This window comes from Acipenser ruthenus, chromosome 51 (genome assembly GCF_902713425.1).
Source record: "Acipenser ruthenus chromosome 51, fAciRut3.2 maternal haplotype, whole genome shotgun sequence".
NCBI classification, from domain to species: domain Eukaryota; kingdom Metazoa; phylum Chordata; class Actinopteri; order Acipenseriformes; family Acipenseridae; genus Acipenser; species Acipenser ruthenus.
The window spans coordinates 5,958,272-5,983,630 of record NC_081239.1 but is presented as its reverse complement, the minus strand read 5'-3'; the positions used below and the strand labels follow the sequence as shown (position 1 = coordinate 5,983,630).

General features: G+C 46.8%; 2 non-coding genes across 2 annotated transcripts; both read left to right on the top strand.

Annotated features, from left to right (window-relative positions):
* Window positions 1-22,405: 22,405 nt before the first annotated feature.
* trnat-cgu (transfer RNA threonine (anticodon CGU)) lies at window positions 22,406-22,477 on the top strand. Its single transcript has one exon. It is a non-coding gene; the product is annotated as a tRNA-Thr (tRNA).
* A 2,443-nt stretch (window positions 22,478-24,920) lies between these two features.
* trnat-cgu (transfer RNA threonine (anticodon CGU)) lies at window positions 24,921-24,992 on the top strand. Its single transcript has one exon. It is a non-coding gene; the product is annotated as a tRNA-Thr (tRNA).
* The last annotated feature ends 367 nt before the right edge of the window (window positions 24,993-25,359 follow it).

Here is a 25,359-nt window from a genome sequence, read left to right as displayed (position 1 = left end):
TCGTTCCCCTCTTTCTCTCTCGTTCCTCTCTTTACCTATCACTCCCCTCTTTCTCTCTCGTTCCTCTCTTTCTCTATCACTCCCCTCTTTCTCTCTCGTTCCTCTCTTTCTCTATCACTCACCTCTTTCTCTCTCGTTCCTCTCTTTCTCTCTCGTTCCTCTCTTTCTCTCTCGTTCCCCTCTTTCTCTCGTTCCCCTCTTTCTCTCTCGTTCCTCTCTTTCTCTATCACTCCCCTCTTTCTCTCTCGTTCCTCTCTTTCTCTATCACTCACCTCTTTCTCTCTCGTTCCTCTCTTTCTCTCTCGTTCCTCTCTTTCTCTCTCATTCCTCTCTTTCTCTATCACTCCTCTCTTTCTCTCTCGTTCCTCTCTTTCTCTCTCGTTCCCCTCTTTCTCTCGTTCCCCTCTTTCTCTCTCGTTCCTCTCTCTATCACTCTTCTCTTTCTGTCTCGTTCCTCTCTTTCTCTATCACTCACATCTTTCTCTCTTGTTCCTCTCTTTCTCTATCACTCCCCTCTTTCTCTCTCGTTCCTTTCTTTCTCTATCACTCCCCTCTTTCTCTCTCGTTCCTCTCTTTCTCTATCACTCACCTCTTTCTCTCTCGTCCCCCTCTTTCTCTCTCGTTCCCCTCTTTCTCTCTCGTTCCTCTCTTTACCTATCACTCACCTCTTTCTCTCTCGTTCACCTCTTTCTCTCTCGTTCATCTCTTTCTCTCTCGTTCCTCTCTTTCTCTATCACTCACCTCTTTCTCTCTCGTTCCCCTCTTTCTCTCTTGTTCCCCTCTTTCTCTATCACTCACCTCTTTCTCTCTCGTTCCCCTCTTTCTCTCTTGTTCCCCTCTTTCTCTATCACTCCCCTCTTTCTCTCTCGTTCCACTCTTTCTCTCTCGTTCCTCTCTTTCTCTATCACTCACCTCTTTCTCTCTCGTTCCCCTCTTTCTCTCTTGTTCCCCTCTTTCTCTTTCTCTCCCCTCTTTCTCTCTCGTTCCCCTCTTTCTCTCTTGTTCCCCTCTTTCTCTATCACTCCCCTCTTTCTCTCTTGTTCCCCTCTTTCTCTATCTCTCCCCTCTTTCTCTCTCGTTCCCCTCTTTCTCTCTCGTTCCTCTCTTTCTCTCTCGTTCCCCTCTTTCTCTCTCGTTCCCCTCTTTCTCTCGTTCCTCTCTTTACCTATCACTCACCTCTTTCTCTCTCGTTCCCCTCTTTCTCTCTCGTTCCCCTCTTTCTCTCTAGTTCCTCTCTTTCTCTCTCGTTCCTCTTTCTCTCTCGTTCCCCTCTTTCTGTCTCGTTCCTCTCTTTCTCTCTCGTTCCTCTCTTTCTCTATCACTCACCTCTTTCTCTCTCGTTCCCCTCTTTCTCTCTCGTTCCCCTCTTTCTCTCTCGTTCCTCTCTTTACCTATCACTCACCTCTTTCTCTCTCGTTCCCCTCTTTCTCTCTCGTTCATCTCTTTCTCTCTCGTTCCTCTCTTTCTCTATCACTCACCTCTTTCTCTCTCGTTCCCCTCTTTCTCTCTCGTTCCCCTCTTTCTCTATCACTCACCTCTTTCTCTCTCGTTCCCCTCTTTCTCTCTTGTTCCCCTCTTTCTCTATCACTCCCCTCTTTCTCTCTCGTTCCAATCTTTCTCTCTCGTTCCTCTCTTTCTCTATCACTCACCTCTTTCTCTCTCGTTCCCCTCTTTCTCTCTTGTTCCCCTCTTTCTCTAACTCTCCCCTCTTTCTCTCTCGTTCCCCTCTTTCTCTCTTGTTCCCCTCTTTCTCTATCACTCCCCTCTTTCTCTCTTGTTCCCCTCTTTCTCTATCTCTCCCCTCTTTCTCTCTCGTTCCCCTCTTTCTCTCTCGTTCCTCTCTTTACCTATCACTCACCTCTTTCTCTCTCGTTCCCCTCTTTCTCTCTCGTTCCTCTCTTTCTCTATCACTCCCCTCTTTCTCTCTCGTTCCTCTCTTTCTCTATCACTCACATCTTACTCTCTTGTTCCTCTCTTTCTCTCTCGTTCCTCTCTTTCTCTCTCGTTCCTCTCTTTCTCTCTCGTTCCCCTCTTTCTCTCTCGTTCCCCTCTTTCTATCTCGTTCCTCTCTTTCTCTATCACTCCCCTATTTCTCTCTCGTTCCTCTCTTTCTCTCTCATTCCCCTCTTTCTCTCTCGTTCCCCTCTTTCTCTCTCATTCCTCTCCTTCTCTCTCGTTCCCCTCTTTCTCTCTCGTTCCTCTCTTTCTCTCTCGTTCCCCTCTTTCTCTCGTTCCCCTCTTTCTCTCTCGTTCCTCTCTCTATCACTCTTCTCTTTCTGTCTCGTTCCTCTCTTTCTCTATCACTCACATCTTTCTCTCTTGTTCCTCTCTTTCTCTATCACTCCCCTCTTTCTCTCTCGTTCCTTTCTTTCTCTATCACTCCCCTCTTTCTCTCTCGTTCCTCTCTTTCTCTATCACTCCCCTCTTTCTCTCTCGTTCCTCTCTTTCTCTCTCGTTCCCCTCTTTCTCTCTCGTTACCCTCTTTGTCTCTCGTTCCTCTCTTTCTCTCTCCTTCCTCTCTTTCTCTCTCGTTCCTCTCTTTCTCTATCACTCCCCTCTTTCTCTCTCGTTCCTCTCTTTCTCTCTCGTTCCTCTCTTTCTCTCTCGTTCCTCTCTTTACCTATCACTCACCTCTTTCTCTCTCGTTCCCCTCTTTCTCTCTCGTTCCCCTCTTTCTCTCTCGTTCCTCTCTTTACCTATCACTCACCTCTTTCTCTCTCGTTCCCCTCTTTCTCTCTCGTTCATCTCTTTCTCTCTCGTTCCTCTCTTTCTCTATCACTCACCTCTTTCTCTCTCGTTCCCCTCTTTCTCTCTTGTTCCCCTCTTTCTCTATCACTCACCTCTTTCTTTCTCGTTCCCCTCTTTCTCTCTTGTTCCCCTCTTTCTCTATCACTCCCCTCTTTCTCTCTCGTTCCACTCTTTCTCTCTCGTTCCTCTCTTTCTCTATCACTCACCTCTTTCTCTCTCGTTCCTCTCTTTCTCTCTTGTTCCCCTCTTTCTCTATCTCTCCCCTCTTTCTCTCTCGTTCCCCTCTTTCTCTCTTGTTCCCCTCTTTCTCTATCACTCCCCTCTTTCTCTCTTGTTCCCCTCTTTCTCTATCTCTCCCCTCTTTCTCTCTCGTTCCCCTCTTTCTCTCTCGTTCCTCTCTTTCTCTCTCGTTCCCCTCTTTCTCTCTCGTTCCCCTCTTTCTCTCTCGTTCCTCTCTTTACCTATCACTCACCTCTTTCTCTCTCGTTCCCCTCTTTCTCTCTCGTTCCCCTCTTTCTCTCTAGTTCCTCTCTTTCTCTCTCGTTCCTCTTTCTCTCTCGTTCCCCTCTGTCTGTCTCGTTCCTCTCTTTCTCTCTCGTTCCTCTCTTTCTCTATCACTCACCTCTTTCTCTCTCGTTCCCCTCTTTCTCTCTCGTTCCTCTCTTTCTCTCTCGTTCCCCTCTTTCACTCTCGTTCCCCTCTTTCTCTCTCGTTCCTCTCTTTCTCTCTCGTTCCTCTCTTTACCTATCACTCACCTCTTTCTCTCTCGTTCCTCTCTTTCTCTATCACTCCTCTCTTTCTCTATCACTCCTCTCTTTCTCTCTCATTCCCCTCTTTCTCTCTCGTTCCCCTCTTTCTCTCTCATTCCTCTCCTTCTCTCTCGTTCCCCTCTTTCTCTCTCGTTCCTCTCTTTCTCTATCACTCTCCTCTTTCTCTCTCATTCCAATCTTTCTCTCTCATTCCCCTCTTTCTCTCTCGTTCCCCTCTTTCTCTCTCGTCCCCTCTTTCTCTATCATTCCCCTCTTTCTCTCTCGTTCCCCTCTTTCTCTCTCGTTCCCCTCTTTCTCTCTCGTTCCCCTCTTTATCTCTCGTTCCTCTCTTTCTCTATCACTCCCCTCTTTCTCTCTCGTTCCCCTCTTTCTCTCTCGTTCCTCTCTTTCTCTCTCACTCCACTCTTTCTCTCTCATTCCCCTCTTTCTCTCTCGTTTCCCTCTTTCTCTCTCGTTCCTCTCTTTCTCTCTCGTTCGTCACTTTCTCTCTCGTTCCTCTCTTTCTCTCTCGTTCCCCTCTTTCTCTCGTTCCCCTCTTTCTCTCTCGTTCCTCTCTCTATCACTCTTCTCTTTCTGTCTCGTTCCTCTCTTTCTCTATCACTCACATCTTTCTCTCTTGTTCCTCTCTTTCTCTATCACTCCCCTCTTTCTCTCTCGTTCCTCTCTTTCTCTATCACGCCCCTCTTTCTCTCTCGTTCCTCTCTTTCTCTATCACTCACATCTTACTCTCTTGTTCCCCTCTTTCTCTCTCGTTCCTCTCTTTCTCTCTCGTTCCTCTCTTTCTCTCTCGTTCCCCTCTTTCTCTCTCGTTCCCCTCTTTCTCTCTCGTTCCTCTCTTTCTCTATCACTCCCCTCTTTCTCTCTCGTTCCTCTCTTTCTCTATCACTCACCTCTTTCTCTCTCGTTCCTCTCTTTCTCTCTCATTCCTCTCTTTCTCTATCACTCCTCTCTTTCACTCTCGTTCCTCTCTTTCTCTCTCGTTCCCCTCTTTCTCTCGTTCCCCTCTTTCTCTCTCGTTCCTCTCTCTATCACTCTTCTCTTTCTGTCTCGTTCCTCTCTTTCTCTATCACTCACATCTTTCTCTCTTGTTCCTCTCTTTCTCTATCACTCCCCTCTTTCTCTCTCGTTCCTTTCTTTCTCTATCACTCCCCTCTTTCTATCTCGTTCCCCTCTTTCTCTCTCGTTCCTCTCTTTCTCTCTCGTTCCTCTCTTTACCTATCACTCACCTCTTTCTCTCTCGTTCCCCTCTTTCTCTCTCGTTCCTCTCTTTCTCTCTCGTTCCCCTCTTTCTCTCTGGTTCCCTCTTTCTCTCTCATTCCCCTCTTTGTCTCTCGTTCCTCTCTTTCTCTCTCCTTCCTCTCTTTCTCTCTCGTTCCTCTCTTTCTCTATCACTCCCCTCTTTCTCTCTCGTTCCTCTCTTTCTCTCTCGTTCCTCTCTTTCTCTCTCGTTCCCCTCTTTCTCTCTCGTTCCCCTCTTTCTCTCTCGTTCCTCTCTTTACCTATCACTCACCTCTTTCTCTCTCGTTCCCCTCTTTCTCTCTCGTTCATCTCTTTCTCTCTCGTTCCTCTCTTTCTCTATCACTCACCTCTTTCTCTCTCGTTCCCCTCTTTCTCTCTTGTTCCCCTCTCTCTATCACTCACCTCTTTCTCTCTCGTTCCCCTCTTTCTCTCTTGTTCCCCTCTATCTCTATCACTCCCCTCTTTCTCTCTCGTTCCACTCTTTCTCTCTCGTTCCTCTCTTTCTCTATCACTCACCTCTTTCTCTCTCATTCCCCTCTTTCTCTCTTGTTCCCCTCTTTCTCTATCTCTCCCCTCTTTCTCTCTCGTTCCTCTCTTTCTCTCTTGTTCCCCTCTTTCTCTATCACTCCCCTCTTTCTCTCTTGTTCCCCTCTTTCTCTATCTCTCCCCTATTTCTCTCTCGTTCCCCTCTTTCTCTCTCGTTCCTCTCTTTCTCTCTCGTTCCCCTCTTTCTCTCTCGTTCCTCTCTAAACCTATCACTCACCTCTTTCTCTCTCGTTCCCCTCTTTCTCTCTCGTTCCCCTCTTTCTCTCTCGTTCCTCTCTTTCTCTCTCGTTCCTCTTTCTCTCTCGTTCCCCTCTTTCTGTCTCGTTCCTCTCTTTCTCTCTCGTTCCTCTCTTTCTCTATCACTCACCTCTTTCTCTCTCGTTCCTCTCTTTCTCTCTCGTTCCCCTCTTTCTCTCTCGTTCCTCTCTTTCTCTCTCGTTCCTCTCTTTCTCTCTTGTTCCCCTCTTTCTCTATCACTCCCCTCTTTCTCTCTTGTTCCCCTCTTTCTCTATCTCTCCCCTCTTTCTCTCTCGTTCCCCTCTTTCTCTCTCGTTCCTCTCTTTCTCTCTCGTTCCCCTCTTTCTCTCTCGTTCCTCTCTTTACCTATCACTCACCTCTTTCTCTCTCGTTCCCCTCTTTCTCTCTCGTTCCCCTGTTTCTCTCTCGTTCCTCTCTTTCTCTCTCGTTCCCCTCTTTCACTCTCGTTCCCCTCTTTCTCTCTCGTTCCTCTCTTTCTCTCTCGTTCCTCTCTTTACCTATCACTCACCTCTTTCTCTCTCGTTCCTCTCTTTCTCTCTCGTTCCCCTCTTTCTCTCTCGTTCCTCTCTTTCTCTCTCGTTCCTCTTTCTCTCTCGTTCCCCTCTTTCTGTCTCGTTCCTCTCTTTCTCTCTCACTCACCTCTTTCTCTCTCGTTCCCCTCTTTCTCTCTCGTTCCTCTCTTTCTCTCTCGTTCCCCTCTTCCACTCTCGTTCCCCTCTTTCTCTCTCGTTCCTCTCTTTCTCTCTCGTTCCTCTCTTTACCTATCACTCACCTCTTTCTCTCTCGTTCCTCTCTTTCTCTCTCGTTCCTCTCTTTCTCTCTCGTTTCCCTCTTTCTCTCTCGTTCCCCTCTTTCTCTCTCGTTCCTCTCTTTCTCTCTCGTTCCCCTCTTTCTCTCTCGTTCCTCTCTTTCTCTATCACTCCCCTCTTTCTATCTCGTTCCCCTCTTTCTCTATTATTCCTCTCTTTCTCTATCACTCCCCTCTTTCTCTCTCGTTCCTCTCTTTCTCTCTCGTTCCCCTCTTTCTCGTTCCTCTCTTTCTCTATCACTCCTCTCTTTCTCTCTCTTTCCCCTCTTTCTCTCTCGTTCCTCTCTTTCTCTCTCGTTCCTCTCTTTCTCTCTCACTCCCCTCTTTCTCTCTCGTTCCTCTCTTTCTCTCTCGTTCCCCTCTTTCTCTCTCGTTCCTCTCTTTCTCTATCACTCCTCTCTTTCTCTCTCATTCCCCTCTTTCTCTCTCGTTCCTCTCTTTCTCTCTCGTTCCTCTCTTTCTCTATCACTCCACTCTTTCTCTATCACTCCCCTCTTTCTCTCTCGTTCCTCTCTTTCTCTATCACTCCTCTCTTTCTCTCTCATTCCCCTCTTTCTCTCTCGTTCCCCTCTTTCTCTCTCATTCCTCTCCTTCTCTCTCGTTCCCCTCTTTCTCTCTCGTTCCTCTCTTTCTCTATCACTCTCCTCTTTCTCTCTCATTCCAATCTTTCTCTCTCATTCCCCTCTTTCTCTCTCGTTCCCCTCTTTCTCTCTCGTCCCCTCTTTCTCTATCATTCCCCTCTTTCTCTCTCGTTCCCCTCTTTCTCTCTCGTTCCCCTCTTTCTCTCTCGTTCCCCTCTTTATCTCTCGTTCCTCTCTTTCTCTATCACTCCCCTCTTTCTCTCTCGTTCCCCTCTTTCTCTCTCGTTCCTCTCTTTCTCTCTCACTCCACTCTTTCTCTCTCATTCCCCTCTTTCTCTCTCGTTTCCCTCTTTCTCTCTCGTTCCTCTCTTTCTCTCTCGTTCGTCACTTTCTCTCTCGTTCCTCTCTTTCTCTCTCGTTCCCCTCTTTCTCTCGTTCCCCTCTTTCTCTCTCGTTCCTCTCTCTATCACTCTTCTCTTTCTGTCTCGTTCCTCTCTTTCTCTATCACTCACATCTTTCTCTCTTGTTCCTCTCTTTCTCTATCACTCCCCTCTTTCTCTCTCGTTCCTCTCTTTCTCTATCACGCCCCTCTTTCTCTCTCGTTCCTCTCTTTCTCTATCACTCACATCTTACTCTCTTGTTCCTCTCTTTCTCTCTCGTTCCTCTCTTTCTCTCTCGTTCCCCTCTTTCTCTCTCGTTCCTCTCTTTCTCTATCACTCCCCTCTTTCTCTCTCGTTCCTCTCTTTCTCTATCACTCACCTCTTTCTCTCTCGTTCCTCTCTTTCTCTCTCATTCCTCTCTTTCTCTATCACTCCTCTCTTTCACTCTCGTTCCTCTCTTTCTCTCTCGTTCCCCTCTTTCTCTCGTTCCCCTCTTTCTCTCTCGTTCCTCTCTCTATCACTCTTCTCTTTCTGTCTCGTTCCTCTCTTTCTCTATCACTCACATCTTTCTCTCTTGTTCCTCTCTTTCTCTATCACTCCCCTCTTTCTCTCTCGTTCCTTTCTTTCTCTATCACTCCCCTCTTTCTCTCTCGTTCCCCTCTTTCTCTCTCGTTCCTCTCTTTCTCTCTCGTTCCTCTCTTTACCTATCACTCACCTCTTTCTCTCTCGTTCCCCTCTTTCTCTCTCGTTCCTCTCTTTCTCTCTCGTTCCCCTCTTTCTCTCTGGTTCCCTCTTTCTCTCTCATTCCCCTCTTTGTCTCTCGTTCCTCTCTTTCTCTCTCCTTCCTCTCTTTCTCTCTCGTTCCTCTCTTTACCTATCACTCACCTCTTTCTCTCTCGTTCCCCTCTTTCTCTCTTGTTCCCCTCTTTCTCTATCACTCACCTCTTTCTCTCTCGTTCCCCTCTTTCTCTCTTGTTCCCCTCTTTCTCTATCACTCCCCTCTTTCTCTCTCGTTCCACTCTTTCTCTCTCGTTCCTCTCTTTCTCTCTCATTCCTCTCTTTCTCTCTCGTTCCTCTCTTTACCTATCACTCACCTCTTTCTCTCTCGTTCCCCTCTTTCTCTCTCGTTCCCCTCTTTCTCTCTCGTTCCTCTCTTTACCTATCACTCACCTCTTTCTCTCTCTTTTCTCTCTTTCTCTATCACTCCCCTCTTTCTCTCTCGTTCCTCTCTTTCTCTATCACTCCCCTCTTTCTCTCTCGTTCTTCTCTTTCTCTCTCGTTCCTCTCTTTCTCTATCACTCACCTCTTTCTCTCTCGTTCCCCTCTTTCTCTCTTGTTCCCCTCTTTCTCTATCACTCACCTCTTTCTCTCTCGTTCCCCTCTTTCTCTCTTGTTCCCCTCTTTCTCTATCACTCCCCTCTTTCTCTCTCGTTCCACTCTTTCTCTCTCGTTCCTCTCTTTCTCTATCACTCACCTCTTTCTCTCTCGTTCCCCTCTTTCTCTCTTGTTCCCCTCTTTCTCTATCACTCACCACTTTCTCTCTCGTTCCTCTCTTTCTCTATCACTCACCTCTTTCTCTCTCGTTCCTCTCTTTCTCTCTCATTCCTCTCTTTCTCTATCACTCCTCTCTTTCTCTCTCGTTCCTCTCTTTCTCTCTCGTTCCCCTCTTTCTCTCGTTCCCCTCTTTCTCTCTCGTTCCTCTCTTTACCTATCACTCCCCTCTTTCTCTCTCGTTCCCCTCTTTCTCGTTCCCCTCTTTCTCTCTCGTTCCCCTCTTTCTCTCTCACTCCCGTCTTTCTCTGTCATTCCCCTCTTTCTTTCTCGTTCCTCTCTTTCTCTCTCGTTCGCCTCTTTCTCTCTCGTTCCCCTCTTTCTCTCTCACTCTCCTCTTTCTCTATCACTCCCCTCATTCTCTATCACTCCCCTCTTTCTCTCTCGTTCCCCTCTTTCTCTCTCGTTCCCCTCTTTCTCTCTCGTTCCTCTCTTTCTCTCTCGTTCCCCTCTTTCTCTCTCGTTTCTCTCTTTCTCTCTCACTCCTCTTTTTCTCTCTCGTTCCCCTCTTTCTCTCTCGTTCCCCTCTTTCTCTCATTCCCCTCTTTCCTTCTCGTTCCCCTCTTTCTCTCATTCCCCTCTTTCCTTCTCGTTCCCCTCTTTCTCTCTCGTTCACCTCTTTCTCTCTCGTTCCTCTCTTTCTCTATCACTCCCCTCTTTCTCTCTCGTTCACCTTTCTTTCTCATTCCCCTCTTTCTCTCTCGTTCCCCTCTTTCTCTATCATTCCCCTCTTTCTCTCTCGTTCCTCTCTTTCTCTATCACTCCCGTCTTTCTCTCTCATTCCCCTCTTTCTCTCTCTTTCCCCTCTTTCTGTCACTCCCCTCTTTCTCTCTCATTCCCCTCTTTCTCTCTCACTCCCCTCTTTCTCTCTCGTTCCCCTCTTTCTCTATCACTCCCCTCTTTCTCTCTCGTTCCCCTCTTTCTCTCTCGTTCCTCTCTTTCTCTCTCGTTCCCCTCTTTCTCTCTCGTTCCCCTCTTTCTCTCTCGTTCCTCTCTTTCTCTCTCGTTCCCCTCTTTCTCTCTCGTTCCTCTCTTTCTCTCTCGTTCCCCTCTTTCTCTCTCGTTCCCCTCTTTCTCTCTCGTTCCTCTTTTTCTCTCTCGTTCCCCTCTTTCTCTCTCGTTCCCCTCTTTCTCTCATTCCCCTCTTTCCTTCTCGTTCCCCTCTTTCTCTCATTCCCCTCTTTCCTTCTCGTTCCCCTCTTTCTCTCTCGTTCACCTCTTTCTCTCTCGTTCCTCTCTTTCTCTATCACTCCCCTCTTTCTCTCTCGTTCACCTTTCTTTCTCATTCCCCTCTTTCTCTCTCGTTCCCCTCTTTCTCTCTCGTTCCCCTCTTTCTCTCTCTTTCCCCTCTTTCTGTCACTCCCCTCTTTCTCTCTCATTCCCCTCTTTCTCTCTCACTCCCCTCTTTCTCTCTCGTTCCCCTCTTTCTCTATCACTCCCCTCTTTCTCTCTCGTTCCTCTCTTTCTCTCATTCCTCTCTTTCTCTCTCTCTCTCTCTCTCTCTCTCTCTCTCTTTCTCTCTCGTTCCCCCTCTCTCTCTCTCTCTCTCTCTCTCTCTCTTTCTCTCTCTCTCTCTGAGGATTGTGGATTGTGGGAGGAGCTTGTGGAGAGGCGGTAGCGTTTGAACGCTGCTGCGGTAGGAGAGTGTTTTCGCTACTATATTTTTTGCAAATTTATATATTTAATTGTTAATTGTTTAGTTTGTTTATATATCTTTGTTTCGTTGCTTTGTTTGTACTTTAGCGTTTATAGAGTAGTGTGTGTGTGTGTGTGTGTGTGTGTGTGTGTGGGGGGGGGGGGGGGTGGGGTGTGTGTGTGTGTGTGTGTGTGTGTCTGTGTGTGTGTGTGGGGGGGGGGGGTCCCGTTATGGGATCTCACTCTGGAGGGCGGGGGGCTCTCAGCCGTCGACACGGGCTCAGCTGCTTGCCCGATGCCGGCGTGTCGGTGGAGGAGTGCCTGCTGGCAGTGGGAGAGGGGGTCGGGTGTGATAATATAATATCGGCATCCCGGATGAATAAAAGGTTTGTCGTGTTTTTAAAAGAGGTATCGCTGGTCAATCAGCTAGTGGAGGAAGGTTTTTCAGTGAAAGGAGATTTTATTCAAGTATCCCCCTTAGTAACCCCTGTTACCAAGGTAATCATGTCTAATGTGCCGCCGTTTTTAAAAAACGAGACCTTGGCAAATGAACTTGCCCGATATGGCAAACTGGTGTCCCCAATTAAAAATATACCATTAGGGTGCAGAAATGCAAATGTTAAGCACGTCCTGTCTTTTCGGAGACAGGCGTTTTTGCTGCTGAATAACCCGGGGGAGGTGATTGATGTTGCTTGGAGCTTCAGTGTGGAAGGGACGGGCTGCGTAGTGTTTGTCAGCTCGGATACAATGCGGTGTTTTAACTGTGGGGAACAGGGACACCAGAGGAGAGCCTGCCCGAGAAAAAACAGAAATGAGGAAAGGCAGGAGCAGGGTCCTGATGGCAGGGAGGAGGCTGGGGATGTTGGGGGTGAGCGGGAGGATGAGGCTGCTCCCCCATCGCAGCGCCAGCCGGAGTCTGCAGAGAGCAGGGAGCCGCCGAACGGGATGAAGCCGCCCACACCACAGCCGAGGCTGAAGAGACTCAGCCACGGTCCGGCACAAAATAAAACTACCGAAAATGATGAGGGTTTTGTGATGGTAGCTAAAAAAAGACTTAAAAAACAAAGAAGTTGCAGATCTGCCTAACAGCGAGCGGGGGACGGAGCAGAGCCCCGAGCCTGTGCTGGAGGGGAGCCTGCAGTCTCAGGCAGGGGGGTCTGTCCCTCCTGATATGGAGGGAGAGGGGAGCGGCACGGCGACGGGCTTACAACCCGGCGCGGTGCAGCGCTCTTCTCTCTCTGAACCCCAGCAAGCGGAGGCAGAGGCAGCGGTGACGGCTGTGGCTGTGCTGGGAGGAGGAGAGGAGAGCGGCGCTGTAGAGGTGGAGAGAGCCGCGGAGGAGCTGGCAGCCGTGGACGGAGCAGAGGAAATGGAGGGGGAGCTCTCTGACTCCTCGCTTATCTCTGGCATCCCCGATAGCCAACCCGTTAACAGGGGGAAAAAAATCTATACCCTAGATGAATTTAAACAGTTTATGGAGAGTACAAAAGGGAAAAGGGGGGTTGAAATTGAAAACTTCTTCCCAGATCTGAGATTATTCCTCCACTCAGCACACATCGTCACACGAAAGGCAACATTAGAGGAGTTTGACCAGCAAAAAAGGTACCGTCTTAAAAAATATTGTAGCGTTTCCACGCAGTGCGCAGGATAGACAAACACAACACGCCGTTTTCAAGTTCAATGCTTTATTTATGAACTTCTTTAAGAGCCCACTGCTCCAGCCACTTGCTCAGCACCGACCCCAATGAGCGTGCAACGACCCGTTTTATAGCTAAGCCCCGCCCCTTTATGTTAATCGGGTGCCAGAGCGAACAGCTATCCCATTGGTCCCCAGCCGCACACCAGGACCAATGGGCACACACAACAAACAGCCTATGACAGGGACAGCTCGCACAGCCAGAGACAGAGCGAACCCGCAGCTACAGGTAATACAGACGGGGGGGAGAGGAACACAATACAGCGGCATTAACAGACAGTAGAAACAAGAGGGAATACAGTACACAAACACAATACACGGATCGCTACACTACCCCCACCTTAGCCTTTTTGCCCCCAAAAAGTTCACAAGGCTCCATGCAGCATATGACTGGGCTCGGCAACCTCCACCCCTGAAACACAGACCCCCTCCCCGCATGTCCGGTTTTCCTTCCCGGGCCTTTGGTGGGTGAGCCGACGGGTCGTGCTGTGCGGAAGGCAATCTGTTCTCTGCTGAGCTGCGTGACTCTCGGTACCCCATTATCAGGAGCTCGCTCTCATGCCACAGGTGTTCTCCCTCAGGCGCCAGCGGTTCTCTTTGCTCCTGTCCCTTGGTCGCGCCCTTTGCAGGAGCCCTTAAAAGGACTGGCGCTTTCAGTGGTAGCTCTCTTAAGGCAGGCAGCAGTAGTGCTTTCTCACGCGGCGGCGGCCCTGGCTCTCCCTCACGCGGCGGCGGCGGCCCCGGCTCTCCCTCACGCGGCGGCCCCGGCTCTCCCTCACGAAGCGGCCCTGGCTCTCCCTCACGCGGCGGCGGCGGCGGCCCTGGCTCTCCCTCACGCGGCGGCGGCGGCCCCGGCTCTCCCTCACGAAGCGGCCCTGGCTCTCCCTCACGCGGCGGCAGCGGCGCTCTCTCGGGCGGCGGCGGCAGCGGTAGGCCCCCCATCTCCCACGCGGGAGATGATCTAGACTCCTTCGCTAGCCTCCTCGAACGACCACCCCTCCTCCGCTTTTGTTTTCGGGCAGGCAGTAGGTCCCCTTCCTCCTGGAAGGGGCAGCACGTCACCTGGTGCCCGAACTCCCCGCAGGCAAGGCACCAGCCTCGCTCCTCCAAGTCACCGAGGAGATCCTCTAGTCCGCCGTCACACCGGTTCTGTGACGGCTTGGAGTCGTACCACAGCCATTGGTCCATCTTTGTCTTCTCCTGGTCCTGCTCAACGCTGGATTACTCGTTGTATTGATCCCGCTTCTGACACCAGTGTAGCGTTTTCGCGCAGTGCGCAGGATAGACAAACACAACACGCCGTTTTCAAGTTCAATGCTTTATTTATGAACTTCTTTAAGAGCCCACTGCTCCAGCCACTTGCTCAGCACCGACCCCAATGAGCGTGCAACGACCCGTTTTATAGCTAAGCCCCGCCCCTTTATGTTAATCGGGTGCCAGAGCGAACAGCTATCCCATTGGTCCCCAGCCGCACACCAGGACCAATGGGCACACACAACAAACAGCCTATGACAGGGGCAGCTCGCACAGCCAGAGACAGAGCGAACCCGCAGCTACAGGTAATACAGACGGGGGGGAGAGGAACACAATACAGCGGCATTAACAGACAGTAGAAACAAGAGGGAATACAGTACACAAACACAATACACGGATCGTTACAATATATACACAGTACATGTATATCATCCTCATCCTCATCCTCATCAGTTCAATCAGGGTGGCTGTTTCCAGACTTGACCCTTGACCGTTGTGTAGCAGTCGTATTTATTTCTTAGCAGACTTCCTTATCCAGACTCCGTTATCCAGGGTGACTTGCAATTGTTACAAGTTCTCTCAGTACAAAGTATCACATTAAAAAATATCATAATTATTATTATTATTTATTTCTTAGCAGACGCCCTTATCCAGGGCGACTTACAATCGTAAGCAAAAACATTTCAAGCGTTACAATACAAGTAATACAATAAGAGCAAATAATACAGATATGAAAGTATACAATCAATTCAAGTAAGAGCAAAATAATAAAGCACACAGTAAACTATAAACAAGAGCAAATCCGACTAAAAGCAGAACGCAGCTCTCGCTATTCCTTATCCAATGCTGCCATCGTGTGGCCATTTGGTAGAACGGTTGCTGGTGCCCTCTGCTGTTTACAATGGGTAGTACAGGTAATGAAATTCACAGTGACATTGTTACTGTTATTATAATTTATTTCTTAGCAGACATCCAGGGCTGCTTACAATTGTTACAAATTATCACAGTACAAAGTATCACATTATGAAACATCACATTACAGAATATTATAATACAGATAAGAGCAGATATGAAAGTACCATAAAATCAATTCAATTAAGAGCAAAATAATAAAGCACACAGTAAATTATAAGAGCGAATTCGACTAAGAGCAGCTAAACCTGATAGTAACTATTTGCTGATATGAGTCCAGTAAGAACAGGCAGTAAGCATGATAAATACATGAGAATGAGTTCAACTAAGAGCAATTACAGAAAACGTTATTATTTATACACACAGTACTCTCCTGGCTATCCTGTAAATATTCTGTTTGCTGTATTTTAAGAATGTATCTGAAATGTCTATTTTTGCACAGAGGTTAAGGTTAATACGAGTCATTTCAAAGGGCAACTGAGCTGATAGATAGATAGAGATAGATAGAGATAGATAGAGATAAATCGATACAAGGAGGCTGTGTGGTCCAGTGGTTAAAGAAAAGGGCTTGTAACCAGGAGGTCCCCGGTTCAAATCCCACCTCAGCCACTGACTCATCGTGTGACCCTAAGCAAGTCACTTAACCTCCTTGTGCTCCGTCTTTCGGGTGAGACGTAATTGTGACTCTGCAGCAGATGCATAGTTCACATACCCTAGTCTCTGTAAGTCGCCTAATTATGCTAATTGGTAAATATGCAAATTTCAATACAAGAGCCAATCAAATTGCATGAAAGCACAAAGCAGGCGGAGCTCATTTCCATACAAACTCCAGATTTAGCTGCCAGTTAAATATTTAAGTAAATGTTAAATCTAGCTAAGAGATTTAAGGTTTATTTAAATATTTAGCTAACTGTTAAATGTTGTAAGTAGATTTCTAAATGATATCTGAATGCACACATTTATAAAAAGCTGTATTTATTTTCTCCTCATTTCTGGCAGCCCATACTAACGGCGCTCGGAACTTTGGCATTTTTAAATCCTAACGGTCTCTGCTCAGCGGAGTGGAATGTTCAGGAGCCGGTTGCCTAGCAGCGTCTCCGCCTCCTTCTCTGCCCCGCCCCCTCTCTCCCTCTCTCGTTGCTCCAGCTAGGAGTTCACATTCAGCTTCCTTAGATTATATAGCGCCATTCTTTACTAACTTTTACAAATGAGCTTATTGGAGGCTTCGTGTTTTTAAGATGGTTCAGGTGCAGTCCGGGCAGACTGACTGGAGCATCATTACAGTATACCGCACTGCGCTCGGCTTTGTGTGGAGGCTGATACACAAAATAATGAACGACTGGTAAAGAAATCACATGGATTGCTTTTTAATGGTAAATGTGTATCTGGTATTCTAAGTATTACCTACTATTAATAACTCAGCTATATTCATATTCAGAATGTGATACAGTATTAAGACAGGGTCCAGTATTCGAAATAAATAAACACGCTTTAAGAGAAACAGCAGTGATGTTTATTGCCCATTCCCATCCATTCTCTAGATGTTTCTACATTGTGGTTGCAATCCACAGGGACAAGGGACTCAGCGATGTTAAATAAAAAACTAGAGCCCACAATTAACCAATATAGAAAGGAAGGGGGGAGAAATGTATTGCTTGTGTGCAGCACCTTCCACTTTCCTCTATTAAATGTCATTTGCCATGTGTCTGCCCAGGTCTGAATGCTGTCGAGATCATTTTGAATGACCTTTGCTGCTGCAACAGTGTTTGCCACTCCTCCTGTTTGAACTGCAAACACAAGTCAAAAAGGAAGTTAGAAAGGCCAACAGAGAGACAGAAATGAACATTGCTAAGGGGGCTAAAACCAATTCCAAAACGTTTTTCCAATATTATAACAGTAAGAGAGGAGGTCAAATGTCTAAGAGACACAAACGGCAAAATCACAGACAAAGGAAAAAAAATAGCGAGTATATTAAATGATTACTTTTCACAGGTTTTTACAAAGGAGGACACGGACAACATGCCCCACATGTCGACCTGTTCCTATCCAATTTTAAATAACTTTAGCATAACAGAGGCAGAACATAAGAAAGTTTCCAAATGAGAGGTTTCCCCATTCAGCCCATCTTGCTTGTTTGGTTGTTTGTAGCTTATTGATCCCAGAATCTCATCAAGCAGCTTCTTGAAGGATCCCAGGGTGTCCGCTTCAACAACATTACTGGGGAGTTGGTTCCAGACCCTCACAATTCTCTGTGTAAAAAAGTGCCTCCTATTTTCTGTTCTGAATGCCCCTTTATCTAATCTCCATTTGTGACCCCTGGTCCTTGTTTCTTTTTTCAGGTTGAAAAAGTCCCCTGGGTCAACACTGTCAATACCTTTTAGGATTTTGAATGCTTGAATCAGATCACCGCGTAGTCTTCTTTGTTCAAGACTGAACAGATTCAATTCTTTGAGCCTGTCTGCATACAACATGCCTTTTAAACCTGGAATAATTCTGGTTGCTCTTCTTTGCACATTACTTCCCTTGATTTAAATTCAACACTTCTCACAATATATCCGAGCATCTCGTTGGCCTTTTTTATAGCTTCCCCACATTTCCTTTGGTTGAAGCCGTGATTAAAGGTATTGAAAGCGGTCTCTGTCAGGGGTTCCCCTGTATCAGTGGTGTGGGGTTTCCTCGTGTTGAAGCTGTGATTAAAGGTATTGAAAGGGGTCCCTACCCTGGAGTCCCACTCGTTGAGGGTCTTGACGTTGATGAAGGACACTTCCCCGTTGGCTCCGGTCATCACACCATCGTGTTCACAGCGAACGATCAGATCGATATCCTCCCCCAGCTTCCAACACCGGTACCTGAAACACAGAGACACACACAGGGGTCAACAACGCTGAACACACACACACACACACACACACACACACACACACACACACACACACACAGGGGTCAGCAAGGCTGAACACACACACACACACACATACACACACACAGGGGTCAACAAGGCTGAACACACACACACACACACACACAGGGGTCAACAAGGCTGAACACACACACGCACACACACACAGGGGTCAACAAGGCTGAACACACACACACACACAGGGATCAACAAGGCTGAACACACACACACACACACACACACACACAGGGGACAACAAGGCTGAACAAACGCACACACACACACACAGGGATCAACAAGGCTGAACACACACACACACACACACACACACACAGGGGTCAGCAAGACAGAACACACACACACACACACACACACACACACACACAGGGGTCAACAAGGCAGAACACACACACACACAGGGATCAACAAGGCTGAACACACACATACACACACACACACACAGGAGTCAACAAGGCCGAACACACACATACACACACACACACAGGGGTCAACAAGGCAGAACACACACACACAGGGATCAACAAGGCTGAACACACACACACACACACACACAGGGGTCAACAAGGCTGAACACACACACATACACAGGGGTCAACAAGGCTGAACACACACACACACACACAGGGATCAACAAGGCCGAACACACACATACACAGGGATCAACAAGGCTGAACACACACATACACACACACACACACAGGGGTCAACAAGGCTGAACACACACACACACAGGGATCAACAAGGCTGAACACACACATACACACACACAGACACAGGTGTCAACAAGGCTGAACACACACACACACACACACACAGGGGTCAGCAAGGCCGAACACACACACACACAGGGATCAACAAGGCTGAACACACACATACACACACACACACACACAGGGGTCAACAAGGCTGAACACACACACACACACACACACAGGGGTCAGCAAGGCTGAACACACACACACACACACATACACACACACAGGGGTCAACAAGGGTGAACACACACACACACACACACACAGGGGACAACAAGGCTGAACACACACACACACACACACACACACACAGACACAGGGATCAACAAGGCTGAACACACACACACACACACACACAGGGGTCAACAAGGCTGAACAAACGCACACACACACACACACAGGGATCAACAAGGCAGAACACACACACACACACACAAAGGGGTCAACAAGGCTGAACACACACACACACACACACAGGGGTCAGCAAGGCTGAACAAACGCACACACACACACACACACAGGGATCAACAAGGCTGAACACACACATACACACACACACAGGGGTCAACAAAGCTGAACAAACGCAGACACACACACACAGGGATCAAAAAGGCAGAACACACACACACACACACACACACACAGGGGTCAGCAAGGCAGAACACACACACACACACACACACACAGGGGTCAACAAGCAGAACACACACACACACAGGGATCAACAAGGCTGAACACACACATACACACACACACACACAGGGGTCAACAAGGCTGAAAACACACACACACACACACACAGGGGACAACAAGGCTGAACAAACGCACACACACACACACAGGGATCAACAAGGCTGAACACACACACACACACACACACACACACAGGGGTCAGCAAGACAGAACACACACACACACACACACACACACACAGGGGTCAACAAGGCAGAACACACACACACACAGGGATCAACAAGGCTGAACACACACATACACACACACACACACAGGAGTCAACAAGGCCGAACACACACATACACACACACACACAGGGGTCAACAAGGCAGAACACACACACACAGGGATCAACAAGGCTGAACACACACACACACACAGGGATCAACAAGGCTGAACACACACACACACACACACACAGGGGTCAACAAGGCTGAACACACACACATACACAGGGGTCAACAAGGCTGAACACACACACACACACACAGGGATCAACAAGGCCGAACACACACATACACAGGGATCAACAAGGCTGAACACACACATACACACACACACACACAGGGGTCAACAAGGCAGAACACACACACACACAGGGATCAACAAGGCTGAACACACACATACACACACACACACACAGGGGTCAACAAGGCTGAACACACACACACACACACACACAGGGGTCAGCAAGGCTGAATACACAAACACACACACAGGGGTCAGCAAAGCTGAACACACACACACACACACACACAGGGGTCAACAAGGCTGAACACACACACACACACACACACACACACAGGGGTCAGCAAGGCTGAGCACACACACACACACATACACACACACAGGGGTCAGCAAGGCTGAACACACACATACACAGGGATCAACAAGGCTGAACACACACATACACACACACACAGGGGTCAACAAGGCTGAACAAACGCACACACACACACACAGGGGTCAACAAGGCTGAACACAAACACACACAGGGATCAACAAGGCTGAACACACACACACACACACACAGGGGTCAACAAGGCTGAACAAACGCACACACACACAGGGATCAACAAGGCTGAACACACACACAGGGGTCAACAAGGCTGAACACACACACACACACACACACAGGGGTCAACAAGGCTGAACACACACACATACACAGGGGTCAGCAAGGCTGAACACACACACACACACACACACACACAGGGGTCAGCAAGGCTGAATACACACACACACACACACACACACACAGGGGTCAACAAGGCAGAACACATACACACACACACACACACAGGGGTCAGCAAGGCTGAATACACACACACACACACACACACAGGGGTCAACAAGGCTGAACACACACATACACACACACACACACACAAACACACACGGGGGTAAACAAGGCTGAACACACACACACACACACACACAGGGGTCAACAAGGCTGAACACACACACACACACAGGGATCAACAAGGCTGAACACACACACACACACACACACACAGGGGTCAGCAAGGCTGAGCACACACACACACAGGGGTCAACAAGGCTGAACACACACACACACACACACAGGGGTCAACAAGGCTGAACACACACACACACACACACACACACACACAGGGGTCAACAAGGCTGAACAAACACACACACACACACACACACACAGGGGTCAACAAGGCTGAACACACACACACACACACACACACAGGGGTCAACAAGGCTGAACACACACACATACACAGGGGTCAGCAAGGCTGAACACACACACACACACACACACACACACACAGGGGTCAGCAAGGCTGAATACACACACACACACACACACACACACAGGGGTCAACAAGGCAGAACACATACACACACACACACACACAGGGGTCAGCAAGGCTGAATACACACACACACACACACACAGGGGTCAACAAGGCTGAACACACACATACACACACACACACACACAAACACACACGGGGGTAAACAAGGCTGAACACACACACACACACACACACAGGGGTCAACAAGGCTGAACACACACACACACACAGGGATCAACAAGGCTGAACACACACACACACACACAGGGGTCAACAAGGCTGAACAAACACACACACACACACACACACACAGGGGTCAACAAGGCTGAACACACACACACACACACACACACAGGGGTCAACAAGGCTGAACACACACACACACACACACAGGGGTCAACAAGGCTGAACACACACACACACACACACACACACAGGGGTCAGCAAGGCTGAACAAACACACACACACACACACACACACACACAGGGGTCAACAAGGCTGAACACACACACACACACACACACACACACAGGGGTCAACAAGGCTGAACACACACACACACACACACAGGGGTCAACAAGGCTGAACACACACACACACACAGGGATCAACAAGGCTGAACACACACACACACACACACACACAGGGGTCAACAAGGCTGAACACACACACACACACACAGGGGTCAACAAGGCTAAACACACACACACACACACACAGGGGTCAACAAGGCTGAACACACACACACACACACACAGGGGTCAACAAGGCTGAACACACACACACACACACACACACACACAGGGGTCAACAAGGCTGAACACACACACACACACACAGGGGTCAACAAGGCTGAACACACACACACACACACACACACACACAGGGGTCAGCAAGGCTGAACACACACATACACACACACACACACACACACACACACACACACACACACACACAGACATACCGTATTTTGATCCAAAAGAACTGGTACTTCTATACCTCAAGACTCACCTCTTCAGACAGCACCTGTAGAACTCCTATTTTCCCTGTGGACACTTTATCACTCTTCCTTAATGTGCTTTACTTGCTCTTATCTGCTCCTTATTCTACTACATTTACTTTACTATAATCTGCACAAGTGTTATTCAATCTGTAGTATTTTGCATTTAATCATATCCTGATGTAACTATCACTGACACTGTTATCTGCTCTGATTACTGAATCATATTTTGTCATATACTTGTACTTTTTAGAACTGAAGTCATTGTATTTTATCTTGCTCTTATATGTATGAATACTTGTACTGTGATTCTTGAAGAAAGATGTACCATTCTTTACTCCAAATTAATTCATTTTCAAAGACAGCCTAAAACTATTGTAATTATTGCTATAGAAGTACCAGTTATTTTGGATCAAAATACAGTTACTGACAGGCTTGTGGACTGAGGCAGTACTGAAACTTTCAGTTCATTATTATGAAAACAATAAATAAAAAATGGGTGTATACTACAGCCGGTAGAGGGTGTCAAGTGTTTTAATAAAATACTATTTGCAAAATAGTATTTACTCATTTCTATTTAAAATACATGTCTGGCAACCTATTTTCTATTTGTATTTTAAATAAATATGGAGACCAATGTTTTCTATTTAAAGTGTTTCCATGACTATTTTGCCCATCCTTGGCATTCAGCTGTTAACTGTAAGGTTGGTTTCCAGGCAGATTGCCTTTCCGGGCAGCCTTCTCAATAGAGTCCAAGCTTCCGATTTCATTTGCAGTCATGAAGGGTGCGGTGGCCAAGTGGTAAGGCGTCGGTCTCGTAAACCGAAGATCACGGGTTCAATCCCCGTCCGTACCTTGTTGCTGTCTTTAAAACACTATTTGTTACTTGTTTGTACCTTTGCAGCTGAAAAGAAAAATTCTATAATGCAAATTGTATTTTAATTTAAATGAAAATGGGGGTATTCGGATTTGAACCCGGGATCTCTTGATATGCAGGCAAATGCTCTACCGCTAAGCTATACCCCGACTCCAACAACACCATTTCCTATCAAGCACAGCCAACGGTGCCGAGCTGTCAGTTTCAGAAATGCAACCTGTCAAGGCGAGTGATTTTTTTACCTCGTATCCCGCAGAAAATTCCTGTGGCGCAATTGGTCAGTGTGTTTGGCTTTTAACCCTTTAAGGACCGAGATTGTGTCAACACCACATCATACTGAAATTTCAAATTGAAAGCCACAGCTTGCCTTGCCAGACGGCTTTGACAGATTATTTAAGAGAAGCTATAACGTTCCCCAGAGTGTTCTTTTGTGCATTGTTATAGGAAGAGAGTGAAATACAGCCAAAAAAACGCTTGGTCCTTAAATAGTTTAGCAAACGGTTGGTTTCTTGTGTAGCAGGTCTTTATATACATATAGCTACATTTATGTTAATAATTTGACTACGGCACCTTGTGTTTATTGAGGACAAGGACGTCGAGTGGTTGGTTCCCACACAAACTCTTTTATCCAGGAGAAACCAAGCAATCATATACCAAAAATAACCTTTACAAGTTTTTATTAGTAATTGTTTTAAAAATCTCAAGCACATTAACAATAATGTAAACCATATGACAATGCCACCTTCACTTCACAGTCTAACAATTGTCTAGTAGATAATGTCTATAAATATATATATAGACGTGAGGAGGACTTGCATGGACACAGTTAGTGATGAACCTAATGATCCTTGTGAACCCGGTCAGACAAACCAGCATAAGAGAGAAAAGAACCTCAACGGGCACAAGCCTGGAGTTAAATGGCCAAGAGCTTGTGAGAAAACTGCATGGGACACAGTAAACACAGATCTCTGCTTTGCATTGGAAAGATTAAGTGGAACAGTTGAAAAGAAGCTGGATAAATTTGGGGACATCATCTACGCATATGGAAGTGAGAGGTTTGGAGTTGAAAAAAGGAAGGAAAAAGTACAAACTATTCCCGGAAAGTCTAGACGGCAGCAGGAGATTGAACACTTAGTTAGAGAAAGGAGACAGCTGTAATCTGCCACAAGTGTTATTCAATCTGTAGTATTTTGCATTTAATCATATCCTGATGTAACTATCACTGACACTGTTATCTGCTCTGATTACTGAATCGTATTTTGTCATATACTTGTACTTTTTAGAACTGAAGTCATTGTATTTTCTCTTGCTCTTATATGTATGAATACTTGAACTGTGATTCTTGAAATGTATTTTTGTTTACGATTGTAAGTCACTGTGGGTAACGGCGTCTGTGTCCTCAGAAGGCTCTGATTATATTATGATTACTGTCAGGATCATATAACAAGTACTGCTTTATTACAAATTGAGCAGAAACTGCATTTTTGTACTAAGGAAAAAAAAATTGAAAAATGGTGAAAAGCTTTAAAATTGCATCACTGCTGCTGCAAATAATAGAGTTAACACCGAAAACGAGTGTGTCCTCAGAATTAGCATGTGCCTTGTTTTATGGTCATTCCTTACTCAGCAATGTGACCATAGCTTCACTCTAATATGAAATCCATTTAATGTAAAACAAAATGTTTCTGGTAAAAGATGTACGATTCTTAACTCCAGATTAATTCATTTTCAAAAACAGCCTAAAACTACTTTAATTATTGCTATAGAAGTACCAGTTCTTTTGGATCAAAATACGGTTCCTGACAGGCTTGTGGACTGAGGCAGTACTGAAACTTTCAGTTCATTATTATGAAAACAATAAATAAAAAATGGGGGTATACTACTATTATTATTTATTTCTTAGCAGACACCCTTATCCAGGGCGACTTACAATTGTTACAAGATATCACCTTATACATTATTTCACATTATACAGATATCACATTATTTTTACATACAATTACCCATTTACACAGGTGGGTTTTTACTGGAGCAATCTTGGTAAAGTACCTTGCTCAGGGGTACAGCAGCAGTGTCCCCCACTGGGGATTGAACCCACAACCCTCCGGTCAAGAGTCTGGAGCCCTAACCACTACACCACACTGCTGCCGGTAGATGATGGTATCAAGTGTTTTAAAAAAATACTATTTGAAAAATAGTATTTACTCATTTCTATTTAAAATACATGTCTGGCAACCTATTTTCTATTTGTATTTTAAATAAATATGGAGACCAATGTTTTCTATTTAAAGAGTTTCCGAGACTATTTTGCCCATCCTTGGCATTCAGTTGTTAACCGTAAGGTTGGTTTCCAGCCAGATTGCCTTTCCGGGCAGCCTTCTCAATAGAGTCCAAGCTTCCGATTTCATTTGTAGTCATGAAGGGTGCGGTGGCCAAGTGGTAAGGCGTCGGTCTCGTAAACCGAAGATCACGGGTTCAATCCCCGTCCGTACCTTGTTGCTGTCTTTAAAACACTATTTGTTACTTGTTTGTACCTTTGCAGCTGAAATGAAAAATTATAAAATGCAACTTGTCTTTTAATTTAAAAAACGGAGTATTCAGATTTGAACAGGGGACCTTTTGATCTGCAGGCAAACGTTCTACCACTGAGCTACACCCCGACTCCAACAACACCATTTCCTATCAAGCACAACCAACGGTGCCGAGCTGTCAGTTTCAGAAATGCAATCTATCAAGGCGCGTGATTTTTTTACCTTGTATGTCATTTGTAAAGAAACTAATTTGATTAAAAACCTAACGTATTAGAGGTCAATTGTCTATTTGAATGTGTCCACTAATGGGCACATTTCCTTGATTGCAAA